This window comes from Pelophylax lessonae (assembly GCF_965119305.1).
Source record: "Pelophylax lessonae genome assembly, chromosome: 3".
NCBI lineage: Eukaryota > Metazoa > Chordata > Amphibia > Anura > Ranidae > Pelophylax > Pelophylax lessonae.
In genome coordinates, this window is record NC_138770.1 from 112,834,819 (window position 1) to 112,862,474 (window position 27,656).

A 27,656-nucleotide genomic window follows, 5' to 3' on the forward strand; every position below is an offset into this window, starting at 1 on the left:
CCAAGCACATCCCCGAATGTGCTGTACATCCATGTGAGACCAATGCACCCACTGTGCTCAATGAGGGCTCTCATTGGGCAGTGGAGGAACCCCAGCCAATGGCTCACCCAGGCTTGTATCTACCCCAGAAAGGCTGATTCTGCCGCACAGCATTCTGGGAGGGGGTATAAGTTTGAGGGGAGCACATGACGCAGCATCTTTGGTGGGAAGCAGAGTCCCAAGAGGGAGAGTGCAGCTGTCTCTCCTCCTGTCAGAGGAATCGGGTGTCCCAGGCAGCTTGCCTGAGGGGACAGAGGGCCGAGCTGAGCTGCAGAGAGGATCCGGTATGCTGAGGACCAGCGGAGCTGAAAGGGGTCGAGTTTCAGGAAAGCATTCCCAGTCATGAGTACTGCAAACTGCCCCCTGGGGGTCTGCCTACTGAGAGGGGACCACTCTGGAGAAGGTCAGAGGGATCCGGGAGCTAGCTAGCCTTTGCAGGAGCAAAGGAAAGGGGGTGCCAGTGTTAACCCTGAATAGTAAAGGGGGTGCCAGTGGTTGGGCCCTGAAGTATTCAGTGTACAGTGGAAGTGTACAGTGTTGAGAGTTTCAGCAGCAGCAGCAGTGTTAAAAGGGCTACCTCAGTCAGGAAGGAGTGGAGGGAGCAGTGTCAGAGCCCTTTGAGCTAACCAGAGCATCAGAAGTCAGTCTACAGTACAGTCGAGGACTTTTGAGCTAACCAGAGTGTCAGAAGTCAAGTTTCAATACAGTGCGGCAAGTCAGTGATTTCAAGCGCCAACAATCGTTGGTCGGCATCCATCCGGCGTCAAGTCAGCACTGAAAGGCATTTTTCTCAAGTGTCCCAATTTGTACCTAGTTGAGCCAGAGGAGTATCCCACTCATTCCCTTCTCCCATCCCTATATAAAATAAACAAAACAAACCAAAAATGCCAGACTGGTCCTTGACTCAAATATCACACTTGGGCTTTCAGCTTAAATGTGCTGTTGGTTGTTACCGGTGACCATGGCAGACCCTTATCAGGCCCAATGCCTGGAAATATTGCTACATGAATTTGTTGCCCATGTCTATAAGGCTACTAAAACTGGAGCAAATACTTGCCTAAATTAGGTGCAGATAGTTTTAAAGTAAACAACTACCAGAAATGGCTTTACTGAATTCTCTCAATAATTTTGTAAGTGGGTCCTCACTGGAGCTTTTAGCACACTTATCTTTTAATTAGCGTTAGGTCAAGTGATGATTAGATATGTCTCAACACATAGTGCTAGAGAGGCAAAAAGATGTCTGAACTGTAGAGAAAAAGCAAAAAGAAGCTTTTAAGCACTTTCCCTTGAGTGGCAGATTTGAACATTTGCCATATAAACAATTAGCTAATGAAATCTATTTCTGGATTTGACACGCTGTGCTACATCTTTATTTTACCATGTTCCCAAGATAGGAAATCCAAATCTTTCAAAATAAAATATGGAACACTGTGTTTAGAGCTTCTAAAACATCTGTGTTAAAGTGTACTTTTTAACCTTTTTTTCTTGTTTACGTTGTAAAGTAGATGTCATTTAAATTGGACGACACTTCTCATTAATCCAAACTGTCAGTAAATATAGGATTGAATTCACAAAAGTAAAGATTACTGTTTGCTTTTGTTTCTCTGAACACCTCTTCCCCTATTCTTTTTATTCTTATCCTTATTCTCACACATTCCTTTTTTATTTTAAATCATTCAGTGTCACACCACACTCACAAACTGGTACTGCACTGATCAGTGAACATTTTATTTTATTTTATTGTTTTTATTTTTTTTATTGAAAATTTCAGAAAACCTTTGTACAAACATTGCATACAGATAACAATTGTTAGTACATCCTAGTAGGGATCATTCAACATAGTTACAATCAAACATTTGTTTTCATCAAATACAAAGAACAAGACATGAAAAGGAAGAACAAGTGTACCCAAGGGACATCATATTTTAGAGTGTCACCTTAAATGGCCAAGTTATTAAAGTGTGAACACCAGGGGAGCCAGTCTCGATTCATTTTTTTTTATATTGCCCTCCTTTAATCCCATATTTACATTCATACGAGAATGTTTCGTTTAGCAGCCTGATAACTTCTCTAATTTCAGGGCATTCATTCGATTTCCATTTTCTCAACAATACGAGTCTCGAGGCAAAACAAATTTGCATACATATCGGTCTGAGAGATGTGTGTATGGTATGGGATCCTAGGCTAAGAATAGCTAAGGCTGGATTAGGTTTTATTATGCACCCTGTAATGTTCGCGATTAGTCTGAATACAGCTGCCCAATAGCTGCGTAGGTGTAAACAAGACCATGTCATATGATATGGAACAGGGTACCGACTCGTGCACAGCCCCTCCAACATTGGTCCGAAGCTTTCCCTTTCTCATTGGAGAGTGAACATTTTATCCCACACAGGCATTGCCGTCAGTTCTCTAAGTGAGCCTTTCCAAACCACTTGTCAAACTCTAAAGCCCAAGGTAAAAAATGGTATTGCCTGTAAACACCTACATTTTATGTGCTAATTAAGACTCACAAAAATTTGCAAATGCCTCTAGGATGACCTATTAACTCAGCAGTGGGTTGTCAACCTGTACTTCCAAGGTGACTAGTTGACATTTATTTGAGAATGTCACGAGTCTACCATTTATGTGGAAGACACGACTAAATTACTTTGAAGAGTCTTGATAGACTAATTATTGCTTCTTTTTGTGGCCATTGATATTGAGGGCCCTTACATGATGGGGATTAAAATGATTGCAGATTTTCTAAAAGAAAGTGGAAAATTCTCTTGCGATGGACACTTTTTGTGCAACATCGTATGCTAGCCTGTACTGGGAGGTGGGGGTTGATGTTGAATGTCAATTACTTTTCTGAGAACTTGTTTTGCAGTGGCATTGGTACATAAATGACACTATTGTCATATGGAGTATTAGATGCCTAAAATAATCTACAGAGAAATGGTACCAACTTCCAGAAAAATGTCAGCATAAACAAAGGGGGTTAAAGGGATGAGTGAGGCCTCAAACTCCCCACATATAGAGGTACTCACTGGGAAAAGGGAAATAGGAATGGGAAATAAACTGGATTTTGGGGTACAGATACCTTTAGGTTAATATAGCTTAGATAGCGTTGTTTAAAATAACTTTATTGAATATAGAAAATCAATCAATACATAATTACAACAATTATGACAAAATCACATATAATTGACATGGTAAAAATTTACTTAAGACCCGGTTCACACTTATGCGATGCGGGAAGGCTGTGAATCCGCAGCCTGTTCCCGCATCGCAAACGCACCCCCGGCAGTTGGCACTGCCATATGCGATACGCTGGAAGTGTTTATGTAATCTTAACGACTCCCCCAGTTTGATTGCATATCGCAGTGCGATCTTGCAGTTCGCACAGGATCGGATCGCACAAGTGTGACCCGCTGTGCGATCCGATCCTGATGTGGCTGCCAAAAAGGGTCCTGTGCATGTTTGCTGCGGGGGCGGTGCAAATTTAGCCATACAAAGTGTATGGCTAAACTCGCACCGCACAGCCGATCGCATGTAATGAAGGAGCAGTGCGCTCCGACATTACATGCGAACGCCGCAACCGCAGTAATGTGAACCGAGGCTAAATGTGGAGAATAGTTGGGGTATCTCCACAGTTTTCTCTACATGTTTCGCGGACTGGGCCGCTTCTTCAGGAGAATATAGTGCATGAATTTTTACCAGAGTCTACAGAATAAAACAAAATTTGACTATTGTCATATGGATTCGTACTTCCGAAGAACAGATTGATTAATTTTATGCAAGCTCTGGGTAAAAATACATTAATTTTACAATTCTCTATGAGCTCATGTGATCGGCTCATGTGGTCATATGCTATGTGATCAGAAAAGTATATTTTTGGATGATAAAATGATTGTGCAGTGGTGATGTTCACCAATTTTCTAGTCCCTGGGTGGATGATTAACAAGCTTGCTTTTGTAATCTCATCTTTATTTCTAAAACCCAATGAACATATTGAAACAGAAAATGATTGTGCAGGAAGATGGTTTATTGGTTAAGACTTCATACGGGAAACCCACAGTGGGTAATATAATACTTCATACCACCGGCACCCATCTCTTACCTCTAATTCAAATTATCTGTGGCCTTTTCTCAAAACAGTGGGAGATGGTATGGATTCCTGATATTGGGGACCATATTTAAAAGATGCGTAATAGATGTGTTCCGTGTTGATGAATGTGATAGTTGCTCTCATCACAACCCCCCCCCCCCCCGCCTTTGATTGCGATACTGTCATCCCTCATCCCTCCTTTCCCCTCATTATACTGTATGATGGCTGATGGGGTGGGTCCCTGTCTGTTACAAGGCAGGGATTCTGTCAGGTGGAGCCATGGGCAGGGTTCCAGGAGACACCATTTGTAGTGCAGAAAAAAAAGTAACATTCTGTGCGGTATGCAACAATCACCATGGTGCAGGAAGGGGGGTATAAGGGGAAGCCACATAGCCTCCAATGCTGCTAGGGGAAGTCTGTTCCTAATCTTGTTGGTGGATATGTGGAGTGTTGCAGAAGTGGACAACAGACTTGTATTATTTATACATAGGCTTTTCCATTATTTTTACCTAAATATCAGATTGATATTTATTATAAACTGCTCAAAAAAATTAAAGGAACAATTTGAAAACACATCAGACCTCAATGGGGAAAAATATAATTCTGGATATCTGTACTGATATGGACTGGGTATTATGTTGGGAATGAAATGATGGCACATCGTTTGATGGAAATTAAAATTATCAACCTACAGAGGGCTGAATTCAAAGACAAAGATTCAAAGTGAAAAAATGATGCAGCATGCTAGTTAATTTTGATGAAATTTCATTGCAGCAACTCAAAATAGTAGTAAAGCAAAATCTCCTGCGCTTAAGTAGAGTCTGACGGAATAGAGAGAGGTACACTTCAAACTCAGATATTAAAAAAGGCTGCCGGTCTTGCTGCCCCCTTCAGGATCAAGGGTGTCCAAAACCAACTGGGAGAAAAGAAAAAAGAGGGCGCACCGACCTAGTGCATTACCATAAAAACCATTTATTAAAATGTTAAAAAAGTGTACAGAATACTCACAAAACTGGTGTGATAAACCACACATTTCTCTGGCTCTGAGGAAGGGGGTTCGCCCCTGAAACGTGTCAGCCTAGCCACAGCAGCCCAATGCGACCATCTGCATGCTTATTCGCTACATTTGGGACCTTGGCTACCTTGGAGATTGTACATGATATGTTGATGTGTGGTTTATCACACCAGTTTTGTGAGTATTCTGTACACTTTTTTAACATTTTAATAAATGTTTTTTATGGTAATGCACTAGGTCGGTGCGCCCTCTTTTCTTTTTCTTTTCTGCCAACTCAAAATAGTACTCAGTAGTTGGTATGGCCCTCACATGCTTGTATGCATGCCTGACAACATCGAGGCCTGCTCCTAATGAGACGACGGATGGTGTCCTGAGGTATTTCCTCCTAGATCTGAACCAGGGCATCACTGAGCTCCTGAACAGACTGAGGTGCAACCTGGCAACCTAGACCTAGAGGACGTTGGGCCCTCAGGCCACCCTCATGAAGTCTGCTTCTGATTGTTTGGTCAGAGACATTAACACCAAAAGCCTCTGGAGGTCATATTGTAGGGCTCTGGCAGTGCTCATCCTTTTCCTCCTTGCACAAAGAAGCAGATACCGGTCCTGCTGATGGGTTAAGGACCTTCTACAGCCCTGTCCAGCTCTCTTAGAGTAACTGCCTCTCTCATGCAATGTCCCATGCTCTTGGGAGTGTGCTGGGAGACACAGCAAACCTTGATGCGCCATCCTGGAAGAGTTGAAACTGCCTGTGCAACCTCAATAGGGTCCAGGTATCGCCTCATGCTGCCAGTAGTGACAATGACCCTAGTCAAATGCAAAACTAGTGAAAAACAGTCAGGAAAGATGAGTAGGGAAAAAAAATGTCAGTGCCCTCCACCTCCATTCCTGTTTTAGAGGTAGTCTCATTGTTGTTTCATTAACACCAAAGCAGCTGAAACTGATTAACAACCCCCTCTTCTACTTAACTGAGCAGAGCAATATCTCAGGAGTTTATTTGACTTGATGCTATACTCTGATTAAAAAGCGTTTCTTTAATTTTTTTGAGCAGTGTATATGTATACACTTTTTAACCAGCTCCTTACTGGGCATTAATAATCTGACACCTATATGTAATCTGGAACTCTACTCGTATAGGTAATTTGGTCCTAATCAATAATTTGCAATAATTCATTATAAAAGCTGGCAGATGATTCCCAATTTTTTGTATCGACATACTGCGAATCTTATTTTACCTATATTCACCTAACAGCACTTACATTTCAGATATATTGAAGGATCAGGAGCTTTGGTGATCCTGGACCCATTAAATGACTGATCTGATGGTTTTCTTGGCCAATGTAAGCTATGTTATTGATATAGTTGGGCATTTATAAAATATTGAATTACTAATATGTGTTGCTAATGTTCATTTTTGTGATGCAGTAGATACACCCCTTTTTCTACTAATGAAGTAATTTTTTTTTTTTTTTCAATAGACTTTTTTTTTTTTTCTTAAGAACACGTTAGACAAGGTTAACTACACATGCCAAAACTCCCATGCCACACATGTCACATGCCAAAATCAGCAATTTATATAGAAGGCAGTGCTACAATGGAGAATTGCATAACAGAGTATCAGTGAAGCAGATTTTTAAATCTGTACGTACGTTGAGAGTTTTCCTCATCCCACTGCAGGCATCGGCAATCAGCAATAATAAATGGAAATATTTATCGCTGTAATGTACCAATGCATCTTTGTAAGCAGCGTTTGATTGATTGTAACAAAATACTAGTCTACTGAGCAGTGGGTTTATATATGGCAGTAAAATTCTGATGTCCTGAAATGACCGCCATGTACAACAAAATGAACCTTTTTATAGGTTTTTTAATGCTAATACACCTTAAACAAAAGTAAAATGCACCATAAAACACACCGTGCAGATGTGAACAGCTCCATATCATATAACAGCTGAGAAATTATATATATATATATATATATATATATATATATATATATATATATATATACAGTATCTCACAAAAGTGAGTACACCCCTCACATTTTTGTAAATCTTTTAGAATATCTTTTCAGGTGACAACACTGAAGAAATGACACTTTGCTACGATGTAAAGTAGTGAGTGTACAGCTTGTATACCAGTGTAAATATGCTGTCCCCTCAAAACAACTCAACACACAACCATTAATGTCTAAACTGCTGGCAACAAAAGTGAGTACACCCCTAAGTGGAAATGTCCAAATTGGGCCCAAAGTGTCAATATTTTGTGTAGCCACCAGGGGTGGACTGACAATTAGGGCCAGGGCCGGTGCTAGACTATTTGGGCCCTAGGCAAGACCAGCTACTTGTGCCCCCCCCCCCCCCCTGAAAAAGCCACATCACCCGAGAAGGAGGAGAGGAGAGAACAGGTGGCTAGTGGTAGACTATAGGGGCTACTAGAAGAATGCCTCTTATATAAGCTATTATAGATTTTTATTAATAGCTAAAGCTAAATCTAGCTGTGGGTGTGCCTACTTCTGCACTGGCTGGCATCACATACAAAGGCACAGATTGCACTTGACCAATGGCTATGGTTGAACTATCATGAGCACTTTTGTACTCTGATTACTTCACATGTTTAATACATATACACATAAAGATATAATCTACCACTTTCATTTCTTTTTTTTTTAATATTACTCTTTTACATTAACCTCTAAATAAGTCACATCCATCCATTGATCGAAGGCACCTTCATCCCAGAAAGATAGAATTTTAAAAAACAATGAACCAGGGGATTTGAATGAATATTTTTTTTCTGTGTTGTGGCACCATTAAAATCATCCTTGTTCAATATTTTTAAAAAATTACTTTTTTACAGTTTTCTCCATATTTCATGCAGACCAAACTTTGACAGGGATCGGGACAAACTATACTAAGTGACAGGGGTTGGGATAAACTGTAATCTTGCCAGTAGTGTTTAATGCGGAACTAAACAGGCAGCAATGCTTATTACAGGCCATATACTGTTCTACGCAGTGTGGGACAGCCAGGGACTGCGGGCTCCTCTGCTCTGTTTTGGGTGGGATTGGAGGAGGGAATGACGTGACGTCACGTTGAGGCGTGACACCCTTGTGCTCAGCACCTCTTTTGCTGGAAGCACCTGTCCTGGCAGGCTGCTGGCAGCCAGGCCGCAGCCTCATCGTGTTCCCGGTCTGGATTGGCGGGGTCTGACTACACTACCTATTACAATACACTACCCACTACACTACACTACACTACACTACCCACTACACAACACTACACTACACAACACTGACCACTACACTACCCACTACACTACACTGCCCACTACACTACACAACACTGACCACTACACTACCCACTATACTACACAACACTGACCACTACACTGCCCCCTACACTACACTACACTGACCATTACACTACACTGACCACTACACTACCCACTACACTACACTAACCACTACACAACACTACACTACCCATTACAATACACTACCCACTACACAACATACACTACTACCCACTACACTACACAACACTGACCACTACACTACCCACTATACTACACAACACTGACCGCTACACTGCCCACTACACTACACTGACCATTACACTACACTGACCACTACACTACACTACCCACTACACTACCCATTACAATACACTACCCACTACACAACATACAATACACTACCCACTACACTACACAACACTGACCACTACACTACCCGCTACACTACACTGCCCACTACACTACCCACTATACTTCACAACACTGATCACTACACTACCCGCTACACTACACTGCCCACTACACTACACAACACTGACCACTACACTACCCACTATACTTCACAACACTGACCACTACACTACACTGACCATTACACTACCCACTACACTACACTACCCACTACACTACCCATTACAATACACTACCCACTACACAACATACACTACTACCCACTACACTACACAACACTGACCACTACACTACCCACTATACTACACAACACTGACCACTACACTGCCCACTACACTACACTACACTGCCACACTTGTATAAAGTACTCGAAACCCATACTTGAGTAAAAGTACAAGTGCTCTATCAAAAAGTGACTTGAGTAGAAGTAGTAAAGTATTCAACATTTTTTGTACGTAAGTATTGCAAGTAGTTTTTTTTTTCTTAATTTTGCTACTCAAGTACTGAAAGTAAAAGTACCAGTAGTTTTTTTTAAAAAAATGTGCTACTCAAGTACTGAAAGTAAAAGTACAAGTACTGTTATGTAGTTTTTAAAGAAAGAAGTCAAAAGTTTGAACATCATATTGTTTTTTATTATTTCAAATGATTAACCTAAAGGACAATCACAATTCCTTTGGCTGTACACATGACATTATACACATTTTTTTGAACTTCATGAAACCTGCCATCTACTGTTCTGGCAGTGGTAATTTTTATAATAGTAACGAGTAACTATGCAGCACAAAAAAAAATATCGGAGTAGAAGTATTGAAATCATCGAAAAAATGTAGTGAAGTAAAAGTGGAAGTAGGAGAAAAAAATTCTACTCCAGGAAAGTACAGATACCGCCTTTCGGTACTTAAGTACAGTAGTGAAGTAGTTCTACTTAGTTACTATACATCTCTGTAACACTGCCCACTACACTACACTGACCATTACACTACACTGACCACTACACTGCCCACTACACTACACTACACTACACTGACCATTACACTACACTGACCACTACACTACCCACTACACTACACTGACTATTACACTACACTGACCACTACACTACACCACACTACCCACTACACTACACTACCCACTACACTACCCATTACAATAAACTACCCGCTACACAACACTACACTACACTACACTACCCATTACAATACACTACCCACTACACAACATATACTACACTACCCACTACACTACACAACACTGACCACTACACTACCCTACACTGCCCACTACACAACACTGACCACTACACTACCCACTACCCTACACTGCCCACTACACTACACTACACTACACTACCCACTACACTACACAACCCTACACTACCCGCTACACTACCCATTACAATACACTACCCACTACACAACACTACACTGCCCACTACACTACACTGCCCACTACACTACACAACACTGACCACTACACTACCCACTACACTACACTACCCACTATACTACACAACACTGACCACTACACTACCCACTACACTACACTCCTCACTACACTACACAACACTGACCACTACACTACCCACTACACTACACTGCCCACTACACTACACTACCCACTATACTACACAACACTGACCACTACACTACCCACTACACTACACTACCCACTATACTACACAACACTGACCACTACACTACCCACTACACGACACTACACTGACCATTACACTACACTGACCACTACACTACACTACCCACTACAATACACTACCCACTACACTACACTACACTACCCACTACACTACACAACACAACACTGACCACTACACTACCCATACACAACCCACTACACTGAACATTACATTACACTGACCACTACCCACTACACTACCCACTACACTGCCCACTACACTACACATCACTGACCACTACACTACCCACTACACTACACTACCCACTACACTACACTGCCCACTACACTACACTACACTGACCATTACACTACACTGACCACTACCCACTACACTACACTACCCACTACACTACACTGCCCACTACACTACACAACACTGACCACTACACTACCCACTACACTGCCCACTACACTACACAACACTGACCACTACACTACCCACTACACTACACTACACTGCCCACTACACTACCCACTACACTACACTGCCCACTACACTACACTACCCACTACACTTCACTACACTGCCTACTACACTAACTACTACACTACACTACCCACTACACTACACTACCCACTACACTACCCATTACACTACACTGCCCACTACACTACCCACTACACTACACTACCCACTACACTACACTACCCACTACACTACACTCTACACTACACTACCCACTACACTACCCACTACACTACACTACCCACTACACTGTCCACCACTTTACACTACCCACTAAACTACACTACCCACTATACTACACAACACTGACCACTACACTACCCACTACACTACACTGCCCACTACACTACACTGACCATTACACTAAGCTGACCACTTCCCACTACACTACCCACTACACTACACTGCCCACTACACTACACAACACTGACCACTACACTACCCACTACCCTGCACTACCCACTACACTACACTACACTACCCACTACACGACACTGCCCACTACACTACCCACTACACTACACTGCCCACTACACTACACTACCCACTACACTACACTACACTGCCCACTACACTAACTACTACACTACCCACTACACTACACTACACTACCCATTACACTACACTACACTACACTACCCACTACACTACACTGCCCACTACACTACACTACACTGCCCACTACACTGACTACTACACTACACTACCCACTACACTACACTACGCTACCCACTACACTACACTACCCACTACACTTCACTACCCACTACACTACACTGCCCACTACACAAACTACTACACTACCACCTGCACTACACTACCCACTACACTACACTCCACACTACACTGTCCACTACACTACACTACCCTCTACACTACACTGCCCACTACACTAACTACTACACTACACTACCCACTACACTACACTACCCACTACACTGCCCACTACACTACACTACCCACTACACTACACTCTACACTACACTACACTGCCCACTACACTGTCCACTACACTACACTACCCTACCCACTACACTACACTACCCACTACACTGTCCACAACACTACACTACCCACTACACTACACTACCCACTGCACTCTACACTACACTACACTACACTACCCACTACACTACAATACACTACACTAGTACCCACTACACTACACTACCCACTACACTACACTACCCACTACACTACACTCTACACTACACTACCCACTACACTAAACTACCCACTACACTGTCCACTACACTACACTACCCACTAGACAGACTACTACACTACACTGTTCACTGCCCCTCCTCCCCAGACCGTGTCCAGTCTCCCGGCCAGCAAAATGACTTACCTGTGTTTTGCTTTCATGATCCATCCACATGGTGAAGACAGCGACTCAGACGAAGGGGTGGGGCTCCTGAAGCAACCGATGCTATGCCACTGGCCAGCCCCGCTGCCACACATGACATGTTCACCCAATCACAGGGCGCCGGCTAGCCATCGTTCAGCCACCATCTTCAGGCTCAAGTGACACAGCCTCGACCCAGCCCTTCCCACCCACGCTACGCCACTGCATGTGTCAGGCCTGCACAGCAAGCAATTCACAATGAGTGACACACAGTCAGCACTATTCCAGCAGAGCCGTGCCAGCCACAGATGCCGCCGAGCCGGCAAAATACACATGAATGATTCATCTGGTCCAGTGTGCACCATCCCTAGGCTAGGCAGCAGTGCGCCCCTAGGTGGCAGTGTGCCCTAGGCGGCTGCCTAGTTCACTTAGCGGGAGTGCCGGACCTGCTCAGATGGAACAACACAATTTAGTATGAAGATTTCTATACAACATGAGACAACTTCCAGCAAAAGAAAACTAAAGGGACTGTTGCCTGAAGTTACAGAAGGCATTAGAGAAGAGCAGCCAATCGGACATTAATGGTCTAGATCTTTCAGAAGAGCTTTGGCATATTCAAAGCCTACTACCTCAAGATGTCACAGCACCCGGCCATACACTCTATTTCATAGTGAGAAATGGCCTGACTGAAACATTTCCAAACATGTGGATAGCATTTCGGATTCTAGTAACAATTCCGGTTTCTGTGGCGTCAAGAGAACGCAACTTTTCCAAGTTAAAACTGATTAAAACATATCTGACATCATCAATGACTGATGACAGACTAACCTCTTTATCAGTATTATCCATTGAAAGCGATGTATTGAAGACGTTGGACATGAACAACGTGATTGATGAGTTTGCAAAGGCAAAAGCATGTAAAGTTGTATTTTGAGCTTCACATTAATATTACTTGTCAGAAGGTGCATATTATGTATACCAATGTTTCCAGGTATTATTACATTTGCACATATATTATCTCTAAAAAACAATGTTAAAAAGATTTCACTGTTAGCTGTTTTTTCTGTATTTAATGTATTTAATATACATCATTGTTACCAGTCTATCCAGTTATTTATTATTGTAATTGTTTGCACATGCACTTAAATTAACTGTTATTAAAACAAATTATTTGTTACAAATATTTTTTTCCTCTTTGTGTATGTTTAGGTGACCAGGGGGCGAGGGGTGAAGATTAGCTCGCACAGGGCGCCTGAACACCTAAGGCCGGCCCTGGGCACACACCTATCTATATAAGTTATGCACAGTTAACAGTGCATATCTGAGCACAAACCAAGTCATGAAGTCCAAGGAATTGTCTGTAGACCTCTGAAACAGGATTGTATAGAGGCATAGATCTGGGGAAAGGTACAGAAACATTTCTGGAGCATTGAAGGTCCCAATGAGCACAGTGGCCTCCATCATCCATAAATGGAAATAGTTTGGAACCACCAGGACTCTTCCTAGAGCAGCCTGCCCGGCCAACCTGAGCGATCAGGGAGAAGGGCCTTAGTCTGGGAGGTGACCAAGAACCCGATGGTCACTCTGACAGAACTACAGCATTTCTCTGTGGAGAGAGGAGAACCTTCCAGAAGAACAACCATCTCTGCAGCACTCTACCAATCAGGCCTGTATGGTAGAGTGGCCAGACGGAAGCCACTCTTCTGTAAAGGGCACATGACAGCCGATCTGGAGTTTGCCAAAAGGTACCTGAAGGACTCTCAGACCATGAGAAACAAAATTCTCTGGTCTGATGAAAAAAAGATTGAACTCTTTGGCATGAATAGCAAGCGTCATGTCTGGAGGAAACTAGGCACCACTCATCACCTGGCCAATACCATTCCTACAGTGAAGCATGGTGGTGGCAGCATCATGCTGTGGGGATGTTTTTCAGAGGCAGGAACTGGGAGACTAGTCAGGATCAATGGAAAGATGAATGTAGCAATGTACAGAGACATCCATGATGAAAACCAGCTCCAGAGCGCTCTAGACCTCAGACTGGGGTGAAGGTTCATCTTCCAACAGGACAACAACCCTAAGCACACAGCCAGGATAACAAAGGAGTGGCTACAGGACAACTCTGTGAATGTCCTTGAGTGGCCCAGCCAGAGCGCTGACTTGAACCCGATTGAACGTCTCTGGAGAGATCTGAAAATGGCTGTGCACTGATGCTCCCCTTCCAATCTGATGGAGGCTTGAGAAGTCCTGCAAAGAAGAATGGGAGAAACTGCCCAAAAATAGGTGTGCCAAGCTTGGAGCATCATACTCAAAAAGACTTGAGGCTGTAATTGGCGCCAAAGAGGTTTTGCGCAAAATATTGCAAAGGTAGTGAATACTTATGTACATGGGATTTTTTTATTTTTAATAAATTTGCAAAGATTTCAAACAAACTTCTTTCACATTGCTAATATGGGATATTGTTTGTAGAATTTTGAGGAAAATAATTAATTTAATCAATTTTGGAATAAGGCCGTAACATAACAAAATGTGGAAAAAGTGAATTGCTGTGAATACTTTCCGGATGCACTGTATATACAAAATAACATTCCTCAATAAACATATCATAGTACAGTGTTCATGGCAATTTGTATGATAGCACAACTGTATGAACACTGATCATTTAGAGAATCATTTATGCTTATGAAGGATTGGTATTTTTTTATGTTCTAACAGTTAAACGTGGTTCACACCTACAGGTGTAACCAAGCATGGGCATTTTTTTCACATATGAAGTGTAGGGTAGCCCGTTCATTTTAATAGGCTGCCCTACACGCAAGCAACATGGAAAAGTCACGAAAAAGTCCAGTTTCATGCGCACATTTACAGGTGCATGGGGGTTCCATTAACAATTAATAGAATGGCTGTGCATCTGCTAAAGGGCAGCTCATTTCTCTGTGCATGTTGGGAAAGCATACACTTTTGCATGCATTCCCCACATGCATAGAGGTGAACTTAGCCATAGAGTGTTTAGTTTATGTGTTGAGTGTACACTTTTGATTGTGCAAAGTTTGGACAACACAGGGTTAAATAGAATGGTCATAAAATACCGTCACATTATCAGGACATACACAGAGTGTTTGGGGGTTGCATATTGCACTGTATTCATTCATTAACTGAGCATAGAAAAAATGTGTTTACTATGCTTCAGTTTATAAATGGGCAGGAGACTCTGTCTCCTGATCATTCACCTTCAGTGCAACTGAGGCTACAGATAAAGGAACTGGGGAATCTCTGTCCTCAGTCAATGTCTACAAAGTGAGACTTTGGGGGGGGGGGGGGTCTGACCTCTGATATTGCACCAAAGTCTCCTCAACCCCCAATTGAGTTGTGAAAAAAAACAAGCAAAAAAAAAACATTTAATAAAAAATTTGAATAAAAAAAAATGTATAAAAATTCGGACTTACGTTTCTAATCAGACTAAAAGGCCACACCCAATATCTGGCATTATTTAGCCATACCCACTGCGTACCGTGGCTATACATGTTACAGGTCACCTTCTCCCTGGTAATGGCCCCAGTGCATTCCCCAGGAGCCCACGATGCTGTTAGGTGACACTGCCCATGTGGGGCTCCTGGTACCTTTTTTGGGTCACCAGCTTTAAGTCTCCTGCCACTCTGCATGTCAAGCAAGGTGCCCCTCCACGAGGCCCTGCCACTTTAATGTTGCATCAGAAAGATGGCTGCTGTGTGGTTACCATCTTTAAACCTAAGGGCCCCATGATCCCCTAGTGCCCGGGGGCCCCATAAGTTGTCAGTCTGCCCCTGGTAGCCGCTATTATTTTCCAGCACTGCCTTAACCCTCTTGGGCATGACGTTCCCCAGAACTTCACAAGTTGCCACTGGAGTCCTGTTTCACTCCTCCAATGATGACGTCACAGATCTGATGGAGATTAGAGACCTTGCGCTCCTCCACCTTCCATTCAAGGATGCCCCACAGATGCTCAATATGGTTTAGGTCTGGAGACATGCTTGGCCAGTCCATCACCTTTACCCTCAGCTTCTTTAGCAAGGCAGTGGTCATCTTTGAGGTGTGTTTGTTGTTGTTATCATGTTTAAATACTGCCCTGCTGCCCAGTCTCGAAGGGAGGGGATCATGCTCTGATTTAGTATGTCACAGTACATGTCGGCATTCATGGTTCCCTTAATGAACTGTAGCTCTCCAATGCCAGCAGCACTCATGCAGCCCCAGACCATGACACTTCCACAAAGCAGAAGAGAGCGGCGCCGGCTTAGTGTGGCATAAGATTTATTAGCACATAAAAAACTAGTAACTTACTCTGAGGTAAGCGTGGACAGGTACAGTGGGTAAACAGGCTCATCCATCTTCTTCTCCTGAGTACAGTGTGGTGAAGGAGGGTGGCGGGGCATGTGTTATGCCACACTATGCCGGTGCCCCCCTCTTCTGCTTTATACTCCTCAGAGCGTCTCCTTGCTTCAGTTGGCAGCCACCAAACGTGAGCCCCCCCCCTCCTCCACTACCCTTTTGAACTTTTTTCTCCACTTTGTGCCACCCACCAATATCAGAGAGTGCCATGATATCACTGACTTTCATGCATGACACTTCCACCACCATGCTTGATTGTAGGCAAGAAACACTTGTCTTTGTACTCCTCACCTGGTTGTCGCCACACACGCTTGACACATCTGAACCAAATACGTTTATCTTGGTCTCATTAGACCACAGGACATGTTTCCAGTAATTCATGTCCTTAGTCTGCTTGTCTTCAGCAAACTGTTTGCGGGCTTTCTTGTACATCATCTTTAGAAGAGTCTTCCTTCTGGGACGACAGCTATGCAGACCAATTTGACGCAGTGTGCGGCGTATGGTCTGAGCACTGACATGCTGACCCTCCCACCCCTTCAACCTCTGCAGCAATGCTGGCAGCACTCAAATGTCTATTTGCCAAAGACAACCTCTGAATAAGAAGCTGAGCACATGCACTCAACTTCTTTGGTCAACCATATTGAGGCTTGTTCTAAATTAAACCTGTCCTGCTAAACCGGTGTATGGTCTTGGCCACCGTGCTGCAGCTCAGTTTCAGGGTCTTGGCACTCTTCTTATAGCCTAGTCCATCTTTATGTAGAGCAACAATTCTTTTTTCAGATCCTCAGAGAGTTCTTTGCCATGAGGTGCTATGTTAAACTTCCAGTGAACAGTATGAGAGTGAGAGCGATAACACCAAATTCAACACACCTGCTCCCCATTCACACCTGAGACCTTGTAACACTAATGAGCCACATGACACCGGGGAGGGAAAATGGCTAATTGGGCCCACTTTGGACATTTTCATTTAGGGGTGTACTCACTTTTGTTGCCCGCGGTTCAAACATTAATGGCTGTGTGTTGAGTTATTTTGAGAGGACAGCAAATTTACACTGTTATACAAGCTGTACACTCACTACTTTACATTGTAGCAAAGTGTAATTTCCTCAGTGTTGTCACATGAAAAGATATAATAAAATATTTAAAAAAATGTGAGGGGTGTACTCACTTTTGTGAGATAATGTGTATATAATATATACTTTCTGATTGGTTATTCCACACAATCTTTGCACTAGTGAGTGTACATTGTCTTTTATTTTACACCATTTGTATTTTAATGGTTGAATATTGTGCTTTTCCATGCAATCTCAGTTTGTGAGTGAATAGTGTGTGTTAATACATGTGATCTCTGAACTGGTAATTGAAGGGTTATTCCACATAATCTGTGCTTCAGCGATTAAACATTGTGCGTTATTCCCCACAATCTCTTAATCATTGTAATCCTTGCGTTTTATGTGGGTGTTGTGTTATTTCACACAATCTTTGTGATCGTGTATGGGCATGTGTTATTCCTTGCGATCATCAACCTGATTAGTGGATATTGTGTATTATTCTTCACCATCTGTGAATTGGTGAAGGGGCATGTATTATCCCATCCAATCTCGGCATTGGTGAGTAGACATTGTGTGTGTTTTTGCAGCCAGGCTGGTGATATAGACAAAAAACTGATTAGGGCTTGTTATCTTGCAATACCACACTGCTTATACACCCATTACAGCTTGTTGTTCTTATAGCACAATGGGCGAGCTGACCTCAATAAAATGTTATTACTATCGGCAGAGGTATATACACTTCTCCTGCTTCCAGTAGTAGCTGGCCTTGCTTCCTGGTACAGTGGAGGGAAAAGAGACAATTAGAATTATTATCACTGTGTATTTATTGAGCGCCAGTATTTCACAATTTGCTGCCAAATCCAAAGGAAAACCGTAATAATGACGTCAATATAAATGTAAACCTGCAAATGTTTTGCTTACATGCCCAAGACAAATGTAACCCCTTCTTGTCGAAAAAAAAAAAAAAAAAATTTAAAAATCTTTTAATGTTATTTCAAAACCATGCTATTATACAATCTGTAATCTCTTTACCATCAGGGTGTCTATATGGACCTAGGAAGAAGGACAGCTCATTGATGCTGTTTTGGGGAAAATTGTCTAACAATCTCATAAATATGAGGAGCTCTGGACATCCCTGACTCTCAGTACTTATATGGAAATACAGTGTTTCCCCCAAAAAAAAGCCTTACCCCGAAAATAAGACATAGCATGATTTTCAGGGAGGGCTGCAATACAAAGCCCTACCCCGAAAAAAGCTTAGTAAAGTCCTTGTAAAAATATGTAATCTGTTTTATAAAATGATTATATAATGTCCAGTGTGTCTCCTTTTGTAATTTTATTGTGAAAAATACCTTATTTACAGCGCGGCCGGAGATCTTCTCCTCTCCTCCTGGCTGACATTAGTGCCCCCCCCCCAATCTGCAATGCTCGGTGCGAGGAAGAAGAGCTTCAGTGGGTCACGTGAGCGCACAGCGGCACTGTAAATATGGTATTTTCCACAATAAAATTACAAAAGGAGACACAATGGACATTATATAATCTTTTTGCAAAACGGATTACATGTTTTTACAATGACTTTAACTAAGGTTTATTTTTGGAACTAAATATGTCATAATGATGACTCAAGAGCTGACAGGGGGAGAGGGGGGATACTTTTCACAGGAACATTTTGAAAAAACATTTTATTGTTTCATTCCAGGTTTTTTAAGAACATAAAGAGGGGTAAATGACACAGCACAAACACTGTGCTGTTTATCATGCTTCAGGATATTTTTTTTCTTTCCAGAAGAAACTGTATTTGAATAAATGTAGATTATTGTACATTAAATAAGACATCCTATGAAAATAAGCCCTAGTGTGTTTTTGTAGCCAAAATTAAACACGGTAGCAGCCAGTCTTGTTGGAACAATGACTATTTTTTTCACTCGATAACTTAATAATGGAGCAGTCCATATCCTAAACATGCATGCTCTGCCAACCAAGGGAGAACACGGAGGGCAGTAAGATCATGGCTGACCTTTATTGCCATCTTGAGATTTCCAGATCTTTATGAAAATATCCTCCTGCTTTTGCCTTCCACAGGCAATTCTACCTTTTCTTTCTTAGTATAAAGAAGTTCTGATTCTCATCAGCAGAAAGAAACCAGTACGGGCATATCCGCGTGTGTATTACGATAACCATACCTTTGAACATAAGGCGAAGGTCAGACTTGCCTACTGAATAGGCAATGCTTATATGCAAAAACTACTGTACACACTCAAAACTGGTATTGGCCCCCAGTGGCCTATATAAACTGAAGCACTGCAGTAGGAATTTGCTGAGTGGTTTTCAGTTTTTCCTTGTCTACCTGAGACCTGACCTACTAATTCTGCCTCACTGTGTAAGTCCTGACACCTGTGGAAGCTGCAGGGCCTATGTCAGGGCTTGTCAGGGAACCAATAGCAGGAGGACTCTAGGACCCAGTATCCATCAGAATAGGAGAAGGGCTCTAGGACCCAGCATCTCCGTCAGCCCCTCACCTGGGCCTTTATAAGGGAGCCAGCCCATCTCTAAGTGCTGTTTGATCTTCAGCTTCTACCAACGTCCTATGTTTCCTGTTTCCTGTGATTCCTGGTTACTGACTCGGCTTGTTACACCTCCATCTCCAGCTTGCTTCCTGACTTTGACCTCGGCTTGTTTAACGGATCTCCTCTGCCTGCTACTTGTCCAGACCTTGGCTACCACTTGACCTTGTCTCCTCCGCTACCCACCTGGCATCGAACCTTGGCTTGAATCAACCACCCTCTGTCTCAGCGATTCTAAGGACCTGCTTCATCTCACAGGTGCCACCTGCCTGCAGTAACCCCGCAGCACAACAGCGGTATCCCTGAACCCTTTTCTGCAAGCAACTCTGCAGGCGACCTGTGCGACTTTGGGCCTAACTCCTCCTGTCTCATCTCCAGGGGAGTTTGGAACTTAGCTGCAAGGGAAGCCTTCTCTCCATTGGCCTCCAGCACTTGATACCTGATAGGGCTTCTCTGTGTATTGTGGTCCTAAATCTATATTTTTGAGAGTCTTTAACTGGGAGCATATATGGCAGTGGATAAATTAAGGGCAGGTGTGCCTGGAGGAACCCACTCCTTCTTAAAGGCACAGGAACACATTGGATGCCTAGCAAGAGCCCAATGGGGGCTGGAGGCATGCAATGTGTCCCCACACCAAATCAAGCGAGTAAGCTATAAAAAAAGATGGCAACCACCCCAATTTATAACTAGCCCTTGCTGGAAAGGCTTTGCACATCACAAACAGACAAAAATTTCCAAGCACACTTACTAGTTAGCCTGCAAAAAACCCCAAATAAACCCTGTGTAACAATTCACAAAAATAAAAACAGAGGTTTTAGTTAGACACATTTGCAAATACAGTATATATGAAAGCTGCAGTGCTTATGTCAAGGCTCCTCTGGGTACTGCGGTCTTAATTTTATATTTTTAATAGTCTCCAAGTTTGGGCATATATAGAATATATACAGTATCTCACAAAAATGAGTACACCCCTCACATTTTTGTAAATATTTTATTCTATCTTTTCATGACAACACTGAAGAAATGACACTTTGCTACAATGTAAAGTAGTGAGTGTACAGCTTCTATAACAGTGTAAATTTGCTGTCCCCTCAAAATAACTCAAAACACAGCCATTAATGTCTAAACAGCTGGCAACAAAAGTGAGTACACCCCTAAGTTAAAATGTCCAAATTGGGCCCAAAGTGTCAATATTTTGTGTGGCCACCATTATTCTCCAGCACTGCCTTAACCCTCTTGGGCATGGAGTTCACCAGAGCTTCACAGGTTGCCACTGAAGTCCTCTTCCACTCCTCTTCCATGACGGGCTGGTAGATGTTAGAGACCTTGCGCTTCTCCACCTTCTGTTTGAGGATGCCCCACAGATGCTCAATAGGGTTTAGGTCTGGAGACATGCTTGGCCAGTCTATCACCTTTGCCCTCAGCTTCTTTAGCAAGGCAGTGGTCGTCTTGGAGGTGTGCTTGAGGTCGTTATCATGTTGGAATACTGCCCTGCGGCCCAGTCTCCGAAGGGAGGGGATCATGCTCTGCTTCAGTGTGTCACAGTACATGTTGGCATTCATGGTTCCCTCAATGAACTGTAGCTACCCAGTGCCGGCAGCACTCATGCAGCCCCAGATCATGACACTCCCACCACCATGCTTGACTGTAGGCAGGACACACTTGTCTTTGCACTCCTCATCTGGTTGCCGCCACACACACTTGACATCATCTGAATCAAATAAGTTTATCTTGGTTATATCAGACCACAAAACATGGTTCCAGTAATTCATGTCCTTGGTCTGCTTGTCTTCGGCAAATTATTTGTGGACTTTCTTGTGCATCATCTTTAGAAGAGGCTTCCTCCTGGGACGACAGCCATGCAGACCAATTTGATGCATTTTTTGGTGTGCGGCGTATGGTCTGAGCACTAACAGGCTGACCCCCCACCCCTTCAACCTCTGCAGCAATGCTGGCAGCACTCATACATTTATTTCCCAAAGACAACCTCTGGATATGACGCTGAGCACGTGCGCTCAACTTCTTTGGTCAACCATGGCGAGGCCTGTTCAGGTGGAACCTGTCCTGTTAAACCGCTGTATGGTCATGGCCACCGTGCTGAAGCTCAGTTTCAGGGTCTTGGCAATCTTCTTATAGCCTAGGCCATCTTTATGTAGAGCGACAATTCTTTTTTTCAGATCCTCTGAGAGTTCTTTGCCATGAGGTGCCATGTTGAACTTCCAGTGACCAGTATGAGAGAGTGAGAGCGATAACACCAAATTTAACACAACTACTCCCCATTCACACCTGAGACCTTGTAACACTAACGAATCGCATGACATTGGGGAGGGAAAATGGCTAATTGGGCCAATTTGGACATTTTAATTTAGGGTTGTATTCACTTTTGTTGCCAGTGGTTTAGACATTAATGGCTGTGTGTTGAGTTATTTTGAGGGGACAGCAAATTTACACTGTTATACGAGCTGTACACTTACTACTTTACATTGTAGCAAAGTGTAATTTCTTCAGTGTTGTCACATGAAAAGATAGAATAAAATATTTACAAAAACTTGAGGGGTGTACTCACTTTTGTGAGATACTGTACATGTGTGTAAGACCTGGCCTGCCTTCTGGACTCTGCTATTGCGGTCTGGCTTGTATCCTGTTTGCCTGGCTGTTATTGACTTTGACTTGTTTCCTGGACTCTGTCTTTGCCTCCTGATTAGGCACCACGCTGTTACTGTCCTCTTAGTACCTGGTTCCTTTTCCGTGATCCTGCCCCCCCGCCCCCCCGCCCCCCCCCCCCCCCCGTTCTACCCATCTGGCTGCAGCACAGATCCAGTTTGGCCTGCAAACTCCAGAACTTGAGCCACTCTGTGCCCTCATGCTCTCTTCACCATCTTCAGGAGGTCCAACTCATCTACTCAGTTTCTGCCAGGTGCATGATACAGTACTGAAAAAGACTTGTAATAAACAGTTTTTTAAAATTGAAACTTAAGCAGGGGAGTGCTTGGCTGGGGGACAGGGGCATTTGTTCTCTGGGCCAGTACTAATAACATTTGCTGGGCTGATGGCCCTAAACACAAATGCTTTACCATTCAGACATTGATTAGAGCAGGACCTGCGGTCCGTGACACATTATACAACTACGTTCTCTCTACTGGACTCGTGATCATAGATTCTAAATTTTCTGTGGCTCTGTGATGTCATGTGACCAATTTCCAAGGGTACAAAGCATATTGATGTTGGCTGATGTCAAAAGGGGTGTCACAATAAGTCATATCTTTTAGATGCAGCTGCCTTTTGCCATGCGCACCAATCACTGTCACAACGGAACACTTTGCAAGGTTCTCCTTCTTTAGCCCAAATTAATCTGTCCCTACCATAAATGGACCAGTTGGTTTATATGCCCCAAGCCAAAGGTTCCAAGACCTCCCATTAACTCCAGTCTGAATTACATAGAAAGATTGTCAGGTGTTTATTAATGTCTCTATCCCTATAGGGGAGATTTTACCCTAAATTGTATGCATGTCACCAGGACAGGAAATGAGAAGAAATCTCTCCAAAAGAAACCCAAAAAACAGTACCTATCTATAAGCTAAAAAACAGTTTTAGTTCCTACAATCATTATAATTTCTTGTCATTTGACAGCCAACATAGCCTTTTTCAATGTCCCAAAACACAATGATTAATGGCAAGTTTATACAGAAGAGCAAGAACTATTTTAGGCTCATGATAATCTTCTGGACATGTGATAGGACAATATAACTCAGTAAGACTAATCACCTATTTTCCTCAAGTGGCTTTCTATCTTGCTGCACTGGGGTAATGGGTTGAAGGCCACTGCTGAGTATAATAATCATATTATGGAGCATCAAGACTTATTTTGGTAAAGGCAGAATTGGCGTGAACTGAAATTTCACATGCATACTAGATAGAGGAAACAAAACAGCCACTTTTTTGTCGTTATACAGGATACAGCCTGTGAGGTGTTCACAACATTTGCAGTGGCTTCTATGTACTACAATACTGATCATACACATAATGGCACAATATAAATCCTGTATAATAATAATAATAATAATTGTGGTTGTATTTTGATGCTGTGAAATTCCCACATAGAACATTTAATTCTCTAAATGCTGGTGACTAACCATTTGTCCTCTGTTTGACATTTTTTTGGGCACAGCTTTCACAGTACAAGTGTTCTTTAGGTTTTGAAAGTCTATCCTTTTCCACATAGACCATAGCATGAACTTTCAGGAATGTTATATGCCCTGTACTTATCCAGTGTCTCCTCCTGTGGACCATGAACATCATACAGAAAAGCTGCAAGATGTTAAGTGGACACATAGGAGAGGATAGTGTACATCCCATCATTAGTGTCTCCATTTAGATTGCATCCCTTTGTAGCGAAAGTCATTTTTTATAAAAAGAAAACACAATTCGCTTTAATGGCTAACGGTGTTGGTGATATCAAAATAGATGCCTTTGTCAGAGGATAACTGTTCATATCAGAACACAGGACTTTTAAAGTGCTGAGTCAGTACAAACACACATTGGACCATATATAATAAAATCATATTTTTTAATTTCACCTAAATTAGAACTATAGGCAAAACATTTTTCCTGGTACCTATCCATGGCAGGATATATGTGATAGTAGCCCCTACCTACCCCAGGTACTATGCAGTCACCTCCAGGGGTACACCTTTGATAGGAACGAGTACACCCACCCACTAAAGAGCTGTATGTGCAGAGTGCTCCCGGGAGTACTGAGTAGTTGTTACTACAAATTATCCACTTGAACTCCGCTCACATTGCTGCTACTGCAGCAATGTGGCTCGTTATCGTCCAGCGACGTGGGGAGGCTCGCTCCCGCTGTGTTCAGTCACAGCGGGAGTCAGGCCAGGGGAGGAGCGGTGGCGATCGCCGCCGCTCTTCCCCGATCGTCGGGGAATCTAGTTTAGAGATCCGCCCGCCTGTGTAAACAGAGAGGGCGGATCTCCTCAGTGACAGGGAGTGACAGATCGGAGTGTTCAGCATAGCTGAACATCCGATCTGTCCATGACTCACTCAGTCACCCCCCCCCCCACACGTCAGTAAGCACCAGGCATACATTAACCCCTCCCTCTCCAATAAAATTAACCCCTTCCCTGCCAGTGTCATTTTTACAGTAACAGTGCATATATATATAGCACTGATTACTGCAGTAATGTCACTGGTACCCCCAAAAGTGTCAAAAATGTCAGTCAAGGGTCCGATCTGTCCGCTGCAATGTCGCAGTCCCGCAAAAAAAAAAAACGCAGATCGCCGCCATTACGCGTTAAAAAAAACCCACCAAAAATGACAGAAATCTTTCCCTTTGTTAGTAAACGCAATAACTTTTGCGCAAACCAATCAAAATATGCATATTGCATTTTTTTTTTACCAAACATAGGTAGCAGAAAACAAATTGGCCGAAAAATTTAAAAAAAAATTAAAAAAAAAAAATTAAAAAATTTAAAATTTTTTTGAGGGGGAATGTCTTATAAAAAAAATGTTAAAAATATTGTTATTTTTTCAAAATAAACGCTGTTTTTTTGTTTATAGCGCAAAAAGTAAAAATCGCACAGGTGATCAAATACCACCAAAAGAAAGCTCTGTTTGTGGGAAAAAAAGGACGTAAATTTTGTTTGGGTACAGCGTCGCACGACCGCGCAATTATCAGTTAAATTCGCACAGTGCCGAATCGCAAAAAGTGGCCTGGACGTAAGACAGCAAAATCCTCCGGTGGTAAAGTGGTTAAAGTGAGGTTTTTTTTTTTTGTTTTTTTTTTAAATGCCATACATGCTTTACGCATGCCTTAGCCTTAGCCTTATTGCGGTGTAAGTTAATGGCTGTGGGGGAAAGCTAACCTGTCAGTTAATCTAACATATTCTTTTTTTGTTTACAAAAGATTTTCTTAGAAAGTCAGTACAAAAAAAAAATAACTTTTACACAGGTCAACAATGTAACATCACATATATATAAAAAAATATATTGCATAGAAAAATACTCTGAAAACATAGCAAGTGTGCAACAAACATTGGTCATAGTATAGCAGAATATCAAGTAGTCAAATACACATGAGGTGTCAGAACTGTCAAGTTAGACATATCATATAGATTAAGAAGTACTTACTGGCCCAACACAATTGTCCCAAGAGTCCCATTTAGCATGGAATGTCATCATGGAGCTATGAAGGGAATGAAAGATTTTTTTCTGTCAGTTTGATGCACTGCATCCTGGAGAGCACCTGAGACCATAATAGAGTATCTGATTTCCAATTACAAGCTATTAACCATTGAATGGAACACATCAAAGTATGAATCAGATTGGATGTAGACTTCGGGACACCAGGTACTTTTACAAAAAGCAAGCATATCTTAGGAGAGAGAGAAACCACTGTCCCAGCCAATCTGGTTATCAGTCTCTGTGCATGATCCCATATGGGTTGCAAACATTTGCAGCTCCAAAAAATATGTAGTAAATTACCTTCTTCTGGACAGCCCCTGAAACAGAGGGGAGAGACTGAATCGTAGAAGGAGTGAACCAAGGAGGGGGTCAAATACCATCTTGTAACTACTTTTAGGGGTTTCTCCCTGCATGCACTAGAACGTGAGCATTTACGCATGTTTGAAATCATGTGGTGCCATTCTGGAATGGAGAAACTACAGCCTAGGTCCTGTTCCCATCTAGTCATATACTTATGTTTATCTGTGAGGGTACTAGTAACAATATGAGAGTAAAGGCTAGATATAAGCCCTCGATCCCTAGATGAGGCGGAGCAAATGTTTTCAAAAATAGTAAATGGAGGGTTTAGTGTGAGGAGGTCCTGTGATTGAAAAAATGCCCTCACAAGGGTATAGTGGTCCCTTTCAGAGCTGGGAAGACCAAATAAATCTACCAGTTGATCAAATGTACAAAAAATATTGCCTATTGAGAGCTTTTTGAGGTTCACCAGGCCTCTGGTTATCCAAGGGGATAAGTCCTCTCTGCTTAGAGGGAGCAAACCGGAGTCAAAGTGTCCCAAAAAGGATGTTAGCGGAGAGACTCGCGACAACAGACCCAGGGGGGTTTTCAGTTTTAGCCACAGCCTGTATAAATGAACAACTATTTTGTTCGCAATTGCGTTATAACTAGACAGCTGTGCACCATTCCAGAGACCCGCCGAGAGAAAGTTCGGAAAAACTGTGGCCTGTTCGAACGAAAGCCAGGGAATACTCTCGGGGTCTGCATTCCATTGAGCCATTTGAATGAGTTTGGCTGAGAGATAATAGGACCATAAATCTGGAATGCCCAGGCCACCCTGGGATTGGGGGGCAT